This window comes from Lactuca serriola, chromosome 4, assembly GCF_051521515.1.
Source record: "Lactuca serriola cultivar US96UC23 chromosome 4, Lser_US96UC23_V15, whole genome shotgun sequence".
Classification (NCBI taxonomy): domain Eukaryota; kingdom Viridiplantae; phylum Streptophyta; class Magnoliopsida; order Asterales; family Asteraceae; genus Lactuca; species Lactuca serriola.
In genome coordinates this window covers 275764810-275777904 of record NC_136411.1, presented here as the reverse complement: position 1 = coordinate 275777904, position 13095 = coordinate 275764810, and the positions used below count along the sequence as shown (strand labels likewise).

The 13095-nt window shown below is 38.1% G+C and overlaps 1 non-coding gene across 1 annotated transcript; it reads right to left on the bottom strand.

Annotated features, from left to right (window-relative positions):
- Positions 1 to 509: 509 nt before the first annotated feature.
- LOC145049065 (small nucleolar RNA R71) lies at positions 510 to 615 on the bottom strand. The gene has a single exon (XR_013683183.1). It is a non-coding gene; the product is annotated as a small nucleolar RNA R71 (small nucleolar RNA).
- Positions 616 to 13095: the final 12480 nt, after the last annotated feature.

Genomic DNA, 13095 nt, shown 5'->3' with positions numbered 1-13095 from the left:
AACACAAGTATGAATCAGAATGTGTCGAATGATTAGATTACTCGATCCTCAGCAGAGCTCGACTAAGAACTTCCACTGTAGAGGATTCTAGGGTTACAAAATAAGAACGATGAATATATTGAACAATCCTTCTCTAATCGTTTCTAATATTTTCTAATCATCGTCTTCTAGGATGCTTGCAAGCATCTATTTATACTAAACCCTACAAAACTCATGGATGGACAGGCCCATACCAGAGATAAACATTAACTAGCTAACAAGCGCAATAGACGCAACACTATACTGACCCTAACATGCTTATAAACATTTGGACGAGGTCAACGATGTAGATGACTACTTCAACGTTCCAAATGTACCTCGCGAAACCATTTTGCTTCGCATGCTTCCAGTCACATTCGAGGGAGCTGCGAAGGATTGGTTGAAATCACTCCCTCCCAGATCCATCACCACATGGGCTAAGATAAAAGAAGAATTTATTGATCAATTTTTCCCTCCTTCAAAAATAGCCAAGTTGCAGAAAGCCATAGCCAACTTTGAACAACAAGCTGAAGAGTTACTATATAAGGCTTAGAAGAGATACAAGGGTCTACTAAGGAATTGCCCACATCATGATCTTAATAGCCAATAAGAAGTCTCCATTTTCTATGATGGAGTGAATGTGACTACATGGCAACTCCTTGATTCGCAAGGACCTATCACAAAAAAGCCACCCCCGGAAACCAAAGAACTAATTGAAGAATTCTATAAGCACTCTAGAGAATATCATAACCCAAGGAATGACCTATGTCGGGGGGCGGTTAACTCAGTTAATGATAGCATGGCAGCAATGATGGCTAAACTAGAGAGTTTGGATCGACTAAGATGCACCAATCCATCCATGCCGTTAGGGTCGGTTGTGAGAATTATAGAGGGCCTCATCTCACTAAAGATTGTGATCTTGATGAGAACGAGAACTAGAGGGTGCAAGTATGCTATTCAAGTGGTGATAGGTTTGATGAAAATTGGCAAAAACCAAAGAAGGAATGACTCCCGTATGATGAGTACAAAAAGGAAAAGGAGGAAAAATATAAGAAAAAAAGAATCGGATTTTTATCAAAAAAAAAAAGGAATCGGTGCTGGAGAAGAAAGCTGACTTGGAAGATATGTTCACAAGATTTGTAGTCATGTCTGAGAAGAGGCACAATGATATAGATGCTGAAATGAAAGAGCAACGGAATATTCTTCGAGAATATCAAACAATGATGAAGGATCAACAAAATATGCTTAGAAATCGGCAAGCATCTATTCATAACATTGAAAAACAGCTAGGTCGGCTTGCACAATGAATCATCCAAAGAGCACCCGGTGAACTTCCTAGCAATACCGAGCAAAATCCAAGAATGGGGCATGTGAATGCAATAACAACATATTCTAAGCCAATTTACACTCCTCTGACCTCTATCCAGAAGAATCCCAACAAAGTGCGAACAGAAGTAGTTAGCTGGAATTCGAGTAAACTCGACTCAAATCGCCGAGTCACCAACATGGACTCGACGAGTCGAAGACCTGATAATGAAAACTGCTCTCTTTTGAAGCCTTACTGACCCTCTTTGCCATTTCCGAGCCGAGCCATACCTGATGAGCAGATTCAAGAATATAGGAGGTTTATGGAGCACATAAAGGCACTCCAAGTTAATATTTGGTTTGTTGAAACGATATTACAAACACGGAAATATGGTAGTTTACTTACAAACCTCTTTACCACTAGAAGAAATATAGAAGAAGTTGTTGAAATAGTGTTGAATGAACTGCCTGAAACGATAATACATCCAATGGGAGTATGAGAAGATCTCCTTATCAAAATTGATAAGTTAGTATTTCCGGTTGACTTCATAATATTAGACATGGAAGAGGACTTTATAGTACCAATCATTCTTGGGAGACCATTCCCGAATACTGCTTCTGCCTTGGTAGATATGCATGAATCTACACTAACATTAAGGGTGGGAGACGATTCGATAATTTTTGAAGATAAGAAAAAGGAGAAGCACACATAGTCAAAAGAAGATAAGGTTTCATTAATAATTCTGGATGATGAATTGTTGGAGAGAGAGCTTGCTTACTTGCAAGAGGTCAATCCAAACCAATTCTTATTATCCTTGGAAGAGAATTTTGATGCCAAGGGAGATCTGGAGGAGTGTGACAACCGTCAATTTCCGGTCAAGTCAAAGTCAACTAAAGTCAACAAGTGAAACAGGTCGACTCATTTAACCCTTGTGTACTAGGGCTTACGTTAGGTAATTACTATACAACTCGCTATTCTAATGAGAAATCATCAATTGAAAAGTTCGTATGCCTAGATTTCCTTAACCTAAAACTGTGGTAAGTAATGAACCAAACTGATAAAACAATGTTGCATACTCATCGGGAGTATGTAAGATCCTTAAACACGGCTTAACGGGGTTTACGAACCTCGCGTTGCGCAGCCAAACACTAAAAAAGGTCACAAAAGAAGCCTCTCCTAATCTCTTTCACTCTATCTCTCTCTATTTAGAATCTCTCCTAAATCTCTCTAAGTATGAGAAATCTCTCTAAGTATGAGAAATCTCTCCAAGTATGTGAAATCTCTCCCAAATATCTCTAAGTATGACCTGAACCTCGCACAGACCTTTTCTTCTTACCCTTTCGCTCCATTTCACCTTCTGGCCCAACAGCCTTAGGACCGAACCTCGGCCCTGAACCGAGAGGTCTCTCAGGTAGGCCATTTCTTCCTGGTTTTCGACTAGTTTTGCATTTTAGGCCCGTTTTTAATTATTTTAATGCAGGATTTTCACCCAAAACTTTATTTTAACATATAAGGCCCCATATTTATTAATTAATCACGTTTTGGGGGATAAACTTTATCCAAGAAGAGTGGGTGAAGTACAAAAGGTGGAGTGTTGACTTTCCTTTAGTTTATGACACAAGCAACCACCCCCACACTCACTCCGTGACCAGCCACACTCCTTCCACCATATCTAGGTCATGTCAATGTACTTTCTCATCATTTCCAGCCATTTTCGACGTTCCTAGAGCTAGAACATCCACCCTCTCTCCTCACACTTCATTCATTCTCTCATTTTCCACCAAGAATCACACTCCAAATTCTCTCATCTTTCTCTCTCAATTTCAAGAACTTCAAGGCATACTCCAAGGCTTTTCTCCTTCATTTGGTAAGTATCATCATCTTTCTTATGATTATTACACATCCTCCTACTCAAAATCATCGATTGCTTACACAAATTCCATCACATTAGTGTTAGATTCTCGAAGCTTCAAGTAATCCTCAAAGTGTTCTTGATTTGAACACTTCTCTTCTTCAATATTCGTCCACTGAATTCATATAAAGTGAGCTCATACCCCTATATTTTCATTTTTTCTTAAATTTTAAGGGTGGGGGGGGGGGGGACATAAGTTAAAACACCAAGAACACAACTAAACTCAAACAACAGCTTTCATCAGAAAAGTTGAGTCTTATTCACGGACTATTTTGACTATCTTAAACTTAATATCTTTCAAAACTTTTTAATATGAAAATAGTTCAGGTTCATACCCTTAAAATGGTACTTGCACATCTCCATATGATTTTCCTACGATTTATGGTGATTCCTACAAAACAGCCTATCATTTCAAGAACGAATTTGAAGCAGTCTGTGAATATGAACATTTTAACACAAGTAAAAGACTTCCAAAAATCTTAATAAAAATTATGAATAAATTAGACACATTTTATGCACTCTCAGAATTTACGGATTTAGCTTTTGACTTCGTATGATTTTCTATGATTTTTCAAAAATAGTGCAGAAAGGTTAAAAACTAGTTAACAACTTATAACTTTCATAACACTTTGTATTATGTTGAGCAAAGTGTATAACAATAAGTTCTAAATATTGAATGTATCTTCTTCTTAGTTTATCATCATAAACTGAGATTTAGTGATTCATGACAAAGATTCTTCATTCATTTAGAATAGATATAATAAGCTATAATACGCATAGTTTATGGATTCATAGCACTAAGGTATTATCATAAAAGAGTTCTTTTACGTTACAAATGTTTTGGATAAACTATAATAGGTATAGTTTATGTATCATTTACATTTCAAACTTATTTACCAAAGGCTTTCAGTTCAGTTCACGTAGATCTGTTAATGAATAAATTTATGAGTCATTCCCTTCGTGTTACCTTCATGGTAACAAAGTCAAAAGTCTTGTAAATTGTAACCAGAGTCTCTTGTACGGAGAGCGTCATAGCTATGTATAGATTTATATTGGGTCTGGGAAGCCCGCACCTGAGCTTCTTGCAACAACTAGACCGGCAGGTATGAGGTGACAAGTGTCATTTAACGTGCGACGCCTGAAGAACGTCGTATTACGAGGTCGTCTGAGTCTTAGCATGCTTATAATAACTCACATGTGGTATTAACAAATCATAAGATTTATGGGTTCAACTTTTAAATTAGCGAGTTATGTCGATTCTGTTGGATAAGGTGTCTAAGTCCATAACTTATTTGGTACATACTTGACCCGACCCGACATGGTCCATTTGGGTTGCACTTCACCCGAACTATTTATGGATAATTTTATGAGAGTTATACACATATGTTTATTAATATATTGTAAGTTATAATATATTAATATGAAGTTATGTAATTAGTCTTAGTCTTAAATTAATTATGAATTAATTTAGAGATTAAAAGGAAGACTAATTAAATTGTGGGCTATTGTTTTATATGGTGTGGGCTAACACTCATTTGTTAATGGGCTAGGCTTATATGGATGTCCATGGATGATCCATGGAGCTTTTAACCCATGGATCCTTGGAAAAGGAAAGGTCATGGGTTATTAGGGTTTCACCCTAACCATGCACACTATATAAGCATGCTTATGTTGCATGAAAAAGCCACTAGTGTGGTTTTGTGTGTGTGGCCGATTTTCTATGTGTGTACACACTCTCTCAAAGTTTTCCAAGTGTTTGTGGTGATTTGTGATTCCATTTGAGGCATTCACACTATTGGTGCTTGGCTCTCAAACTCCAAACAATCAACCATCATCAAAAGGTATGTATTTCTACTAGTACTTTTATGATTCATAATCCTTATGTTATGCTAGTTAGGAAGAAACATTGGAAATTATTATTTGCATGTATTTTAGAAGAAAACATAGATCCAAGGTTTATTAGGGTTGCATGCACACTTAGGAAGTGTTAGATTGCTCAAAAGCCAACAGTGGTATCAGAGCCTAGGCTTGTTTTCTTAAATACTTGATGCAAATTGCTAAAAAATGTCGAAAAACTGCATTCTGCACAGCAGACTCGCCGAGTCCATTCATGGTACTCGCCGAGTCCATGTGTATATTCAACCAACTCACCGAGTCAATTCATGCACTCGACAAGTTGGCAGGCCTGAGTGCAGATTTTCGAGTTTTGGTGCTGGAATTGGTCTAGAATCATTACCTTAAACTGTTTTGATCTTATAAAACCTGTTTTTGATGTGGTAATGATGATGGTGGACTAATTTCAAAGTTATAATCAAAATTTCAAGTTTATATGTGTTCATATGATTCTTGAAATTGTTGATGTGGATGTTCATGTTCATATGAGTTTTGTTAGATCATAGGAATTATTTGCAAATTGTTTGTTAGTTAATTCTTGATCTTAATGTGTTTTAATGGAATTCATAATTTTTCCTCAAGTTATGGAATTCCAAAAGTTTTTTCTTTTAAATGTTTTTTAAGAAGTCATAAGTTATGAATATCCAAAAGTTTATGAAATGTTCAAAACTTGCCCTCAAGTTTTGGAATTTGTAAAGTCTCACACAAACTTTAATTCCACATACTAGAGTTTTAAAAGTTCAAATTCAACACTTATACTATTTATAACATTAATAGATAATTATTATATATATATGTATAAGAACAAGTCGTTTTACCGTTAGTAGGCCTCATTCACGAAGCCGGTCTATAAGGTGGGTATAAGGTTGTTGCCTATAAAGTGGCAACTTAATGGGTGTCCACTCTCACCCACCGCTTGCTTGACTGGTGGAGGGTCGTTAGCCGAACGGGTAGGACAATGACTTTAAATTCTCATTAAAAGTATAATGATTATTATAAAGTAACTAAATATTTTTTATTTAATTCCCAATCTTAGTTACTTTAGGAAAAATGTGAATTTGGTGCTAGCCCATGGAATTCACACTTTGTACCTTACCAAGTCGTTGGTGGAGCGTGTGTGGTTAACCGGCACACTAACTTGGACTAGTAAGGATCACGAAGGGTGACTTAATGTTTGTCATAGATCAATGGAGCGTGTGTGGTTAACCGGCATATTGATTAGGTGATAATATTAATGGTACCAAGTGAATTGGTATGATTATTCACACCTTGTTTTGTGATCCTCGGCATCCCAGTCACAAAATTTGAGAGGGCACACTCGAGATTGAAACATGCCATTGAAAAGTTCAATGAATCTCAAAAGATCTAGGAATTTCAAATCCAATTAAAACCTAATAAATTATTTCGTTTTTCATGGTGGAAATTGGTGAATCGTCATTCGCCTACCTTCAAATATTTTATAGCTTGGATTACGGCATCCCTCTTCCAAATTATAAAATATTGTGTTGGGTCCTAGCCTTAATATTTCATATTGGGTGTTATATTAAGGACTTTGAATCAACTAACTTGATTTTCTCCTATTATAGATGTCTGGTTCAGACAACTATGATCTTCCCAAATCTCTTGAAGATGGTGTCCTTCAACATCATGCTTCACTTCCTCCACCTCCTCCAATTATTCTCCCTCACCCACAAGTTCTTGAAAAGTTTAAAGTCACTCAATCCCTATTGGCAAGCATAGTCTATGTGTGCTCACATCTTGGAGATAAAGTCACATATTGACCAGCTGGGAGAGTTGGGTGTCATAGTCCCGTGAAAGTTGGATGTTTAATCACTTTCTTAGTAACATAGTGAGTCTCTTTGGGACTACTATAAGACGGACTATGACATGACCCTTAATGATGTTATCTATTTGCTTGGTGTTGTGGAATCAACAATGATTTGGAACACCAGTAAAGCAAATTTGATTAAAAGAACAACTTCCCAAGTCTACATGGACATTGACAATGGTAGCATTGGATATCTAGAAAAGGATTTCTCTTCCCAATGGAAAGGGATCGGCAATAGTCAACTCGGTTGACCAAATGGTAAAGAGAAAGGCTAAGTCTGAGATAGTCTCATGTGCCATTACCAAAGGGTCTATATGTTTTATTGCCAAAGGGAGGGACACTGATTGCGAAGCTGCCATATTCACCTGAAAGGTCATAAGGTTGATCAAGTCAAGAGGTTTGACTCTACTTCGGGTAAAGTCCACTGTCTAACTCTATTAAGTTTCTATTTGGAGATTCTTATTACATAATGTGAATGGGTCACATGTTGATGTTTTTAAGAATCAAAGAAAAGATAGGAAGCTTATAGTAAGTATACGTTGATTCTGATTGCGAAGGTGGGTTTCGATCGCATGGTTCGGCAATCAGAATTTTGAGCTGTTGCTTAGGAGTTATAATATATTGCTTATGAATAGATAACAACAAGATTTTCATGTGGATTGTAAGGACAAGTTTTTCCGCAAAGTTTTAAAATAAAAGAAAAAAAAGGGTTTTAATTTTATTTATTTTAAAAATATCCTTACAATGGCATCTGTGGAAAATTGTTGCTTATATGTTTCCAGTAATAGCAATATTGGAAAGTGGATTTGATTCTTTCATTTGTGGTAGTGTCTGAATTTACCAAATGAAGAAAGTTTTTCATCACCCAAGTTTCAATTGGACAGAAACTTGGAATCATACAAGTTGTATTGTATGATGAATGAGAATTTTCATCTTTAAAAATTAAGACTAATTCTTTGATCACATGTATATGTGAGTCAATTGAAGGACTAAGGAATTAGGTACACTGGGTGTGCGCTGGTCAAGGTCCACCACAAAGATTGATTTGTCATGATTTACTAAAGATTAGTAAATATGATTATACTTATAAGGTTAAGTATAATTCTTTAACATTGGAAAGGTTACAATGTATTGATGGGTTTTGAGCATTCTAACACTTCCTAAGTGTACATGCAACCCTAATAACCTTGGATCTATGTTTGTCTAATTATCATGCAAAGTTGAATTCCAAGGTTATATTCCTATCTAGCTTACATGGGGAACAATTTTAACTTGAATCATAGATAGAATAACTTACCTTATTGTTGCTTCTGTTCCTTGAAACCTTGTGAGCCTAGCACCCCAAGTGTGATGCCTCAAATGCTTCACACAACACCAAATGCTCTTGGAAAGACTCTTGAGATAACACACACTTCTCAAAATCGGCCAAGCCCTCTAGTTTCTTAGTGTTCAACTTGTGTCGCCAATTTTGTGGAGAATGGGACTCTTATATAGTGTTGGCACATCTAGGGTTACACCATGTAAACCCTAATGTGTCATGACTCTTCATTTCCATGACCCATGGGTTTGTAACTCCCATGGAGCATCCTATGGGTAGAACCCAACTTGATAATCTGGGGAGCCTCTTAGCCCACTATACAAGATATGGATGATTTACATAACCAACCCATATATTTAATTAGTTATCCTTTGATCACTTAATTAATTCCAAATTAATTCTTTGATCAACTAATTAAATAATATTATTAATATATTAGAACTTATGATATATTAATAATCTCCAAGTGTTATTTCTCTCATTTAGTCTATCCAATTGCATGGTGCCATGCAACCCAAATGGACCATGCCTGGTCGGGTCAAGTACAAGCCCGAAATAGTTATGGACTTAGACACCTTATCCAACAGTCTCCCACTTGGATAAGTCTAATAACTATATCTCTAGTACTTCAGGAACCGACCGGCAATCGTAGCTCTTTCAAGGTCTCTCGGAACTGAGAAGATGATGATACGCCATTTAAGATAAGTGATCATATAATCCTCTGTTCTAGATATCAGCCGGACAAATACATGGAACATTGTCTTGCTTATTGTCCAGCATTTGTTTCCCGATTTCCAATTTGTTTGACATAGAACTTAATTGAACACATCAACTTAGTTCTGACCGGGCCCGGTACATGGGTCAAAACAAAATCATCGAGGGGCCCAGATATCAGCTTCTAATCCAAGAAGGAACAGATAAACTTCGACTCATATGTTTGTTCTACCACTCATTGAATTACACACAAAAGTACGTTTTATAACATCGAGTTACCAATGCGGTTTCGTACAGTCAATGCATAACCAACTTGTAAGTAACAAATCATATCTCTAGGTTTGAAGACTTATATGATATTACCGTCTCACGATCACTCGAGATAGAATTCCATGAAGTGATTCCAGTGAGCGTGGGTTGAGTCCAATACTCAGAACTTATGAGCACTCATGATTGTTGTAGCCTTGTCCAAGACCTCTACAACCAAACATGACAGTCTTGATTCATATCTACTTCCAACATATGACCGACTGTGGAGGTTTGAATAATATGTTATACCAAACAAAATTATTCTGGAAGTCAAAAACATGCAAAAGAAATATAGTAAACGATCGACAAGAGATAGCAACACTTTTACTCATAAATAAAACATCTTTTATTCATCATCTAATGTCAATTACACTTACAAATTTCGAGGTTATCTAACTACTAAATCTAATATCATCCTTCAGCCCTATGCTCCGAGCATACTGAAGATGCTTAACCCGAGTCAGTCCCTTTGTGAGGGGATCTACCGGATTCTCATCTGATGATACCCTCTTTGCCACGAGGTGTCCTTCTTCAATCCGATGTCTAATGAAATGGTATTTTCTGTCGATGTGTCTGGATCTCCCATGATCCCTTGGTTCCTTGGCTAAGGCAACAGCACTTTCACTATCACAGAAAATCTCCATTGGCTCTTTAATAGCTGGTACAACTCCAAGGTCTCCAATGAAGTTCTTCAGCCATATCGCCTCCTTTGCCGCTTCGCTAGCTGCAATATACTCTGATTCACAAGTAGAATCTGCCACTGTCTCTTGCTTGGAACTCTTCCAAGAAATTGCTCCTCCGTTTAGGGTAAAGACCCAGCCCGACTGAGAGCGGAAATTATCCCTATCAGTCTGGAAGCTAGCATCACTATACCCTACAACTCTCAGGTCATCACTCCCACCGAGGGTAAGAACCCAGTCCTTAGTCCTCCGTAGGTACCTTAGGATATTCTTTACCGCAGTCCAGTGTGCCTTGCCAGGGTTCACCTGATACCTGCTAACCATGCTCAAGGCAAAAGCTACATCGGGTTGAGTACACGTCATAGCATACATGATCGATCCTACGGCCGAAGCATAAGGTGTTCGACTCATTTCTGCTATCTCAGCCTCAGTGCTAGGGCTTTGTGTCTTACTCAATCTGGTGTTACTCTGGATGGGTAACTCTCCTTTCTTGGAATCCTGCATGCTGAATCTCTTCAGCACCTTATCCAAGTAGGTACTCTGACTAAGTCCAATTAGTCTTTTACTCCGATCTCTCAAGATCCTTATCCCTAAAATATAGGCAGCTTCACCAAGGTCCTTCATAGCGAAACACTTCACAAGCCAGGACTTTACTTCCTGCAGGGTTGGAATGTCGTTTCCTATGAGTAGTATGTCATCCACATACAATACCAAAAAGCTAACTATACTCCCACTAGCCTTGACATACACACAAGATTGATCTTCACTTCTAGAAAAGCCAAATTCCTTGACCTTTTCATCAAAGCAAAGATTCCATCTGCGAGGTGCTTGCTTCAATCCATAAATGGATTTCTCAAGCTTACACACTCTATTAGGGTACTCGTTGCTGACAAAACCCTCTGGCTGACTCATGTAAACATCTTCAGCCAACTTTCCATTAAGGAAAGCGGTTTTGACATCCATCTGCCATATTTCATAGTCATGAAATGCAGCTATGGCTAACAGAACCCGAATAGACTTAATCTTGGCTACCGGAGAAAAGGTCTCATCATAATCCACTCCAGGAATTTGAGAGAAGCCCTTTCCAACTAGTCTAGCCTTATAAGTGTGTACTTTACCATCCATGTCGGTCTTCTTCTTGAAGACCCATTTGCACCTTACTGTCTTACGACCTGGTACATTTTCAACCAAGTTCCAAACTTGATTGTCATACATGGATTGTATCTCGCTATCCATAGCCTCTTTCCATTTAGCAGACTCGGGGCCTTCCATGGCTTCCTCGTAGCTGTTAGGGTCATCTTGACTTACTAGTGTCCCATCACTAATAAGTGTCTCACCTTCTGCAGTAATATGGAATCCATAGTAATGTTCAGGTGCACTCCTAACTCTCGTGGAACGTCTCAGAGGTACAAATTTGTCAATTGACTCAACAGGAGTTTCCTCCTCAAGTTGAGGGCTAGAGTTTGAAGTTCCTTCACCGCTTGATTCTTGAATTTCTTCAAGATCAATTTGCCTCCCACTGTCTCCTTGGCTTATAAACTCTCTTTCTCGAAAGACTCCTCTTCTTGCTACAAAGACCACATTGTCACTAGGTCTGTAGAAGAGGTAACCAAAGGATCGTTGTGGGTAACCGATGAAAATACACCTCTCGCTTCGAGGTTCGAGCTTATCATGAGTCTCGCGTCTCACGAAAGCCTCGCAACCCCAAATCTTGATGTGGTCTAGTTTAGGTACTTTACCAGTCCACATCTCGTGAGGAGTTTTGGCAACTTTCTTTGTAGGGACTAGATTAAGAATATGGGCGGCAGTCTCTAAGGCATACCCCCAGAATGAGATTGGTAGCGAAGCTCGACTCATCATGGAACGAACCATATCTAACAAGGTTCGATTACGCCTCTCGGCCACACCATTCAACTGTGGTGTCCTGGGAGGTGTCAATTGTGAGACAATCCCACATTCCCTAAGATAGTCGAGGAACTCTGAACTAAGATACTCACCTCCTCGATCGGATCGAAGCATCTTAATGTTCCTGCCCAATTGATTCTCGACTTCCTGTTTAAATTCCTTAAACCTCTCGAAAGTCTCTGACTTATGCTTGATCAAGTAGACATATCCATATCTACTATAATCATCAGTAAAAGTAAAATAATAACGATTAGCATCCCTTGTGGCATGTTTGAATGGTCCACACACATCCATGTGTATAAGGTCCAACAAACCTTCACCCCTCTCACACGAACCTGTGAAGGGTGACTTTGTCATTTTTCCATGTAAGCATGATTCGCAACTATCATCTGACTTTAGGTCAAACGACTCCAAGACTCCATCCTTTTGGAGTTGGCCTATGCGTTTCTTGCTTATATGTCCAAGACGACAATGCCATAAGATGCTTTATCCAAGTTATTATTAGTAGAATCAATACACAAAACATTATTTCCTAAGTTATCTACAACAGATACAACTTCATACACACCATCACAAGGTAATGCTTTAAAATAAAGAACATTATTAAAGAAAGCATCAATAGAACCAACTTCATTATTAAATGAAAAGGTAAACCCTTGTTTGTACAAAGCATGAAAGGAAATAATATTTCTTGCCATTCCTGGCGAATAACAACACTTATTCAAATCTAAACTAAACCCACTACTTAGCGATAAAGTATAAACTCCAATCTTGGTAGCAGGTAAAGCTTTCCTATTCCCCATGATCAAGTTTATTCTTCCTTGCTCCACATCCTCACTTCTTTTTAGTCCCTGCAAGTCACAACAAATATGAATACCACAACCGGTATCAAGGACCCAAGAATTAGAATGGGGTGAGTTATTAGAAATGATAGTGTAAATACCTGCATGGTTGGGTTTAACTTTCCCATCCTTCACATCTTGCTGGTATTTTGGGCAGTTCCGCTTCCAATGAGATTTTTCATGGCAATAGAAGCATTCAGCCTCTTTTGGGTCAGAAGAAGGAGTAATGAAACCTTTCTTGGTTCCACTTGAAGAAGAGCCATCAAGGGTCCGAACCTTGGTACCGTTAGAAGAGCTCTTTCTCTTCCTCCCTCGACTTTTCCCGATTGCTAAAACCGGAGTAGAGTTTTGAGTAGGAGTGATAGCAACC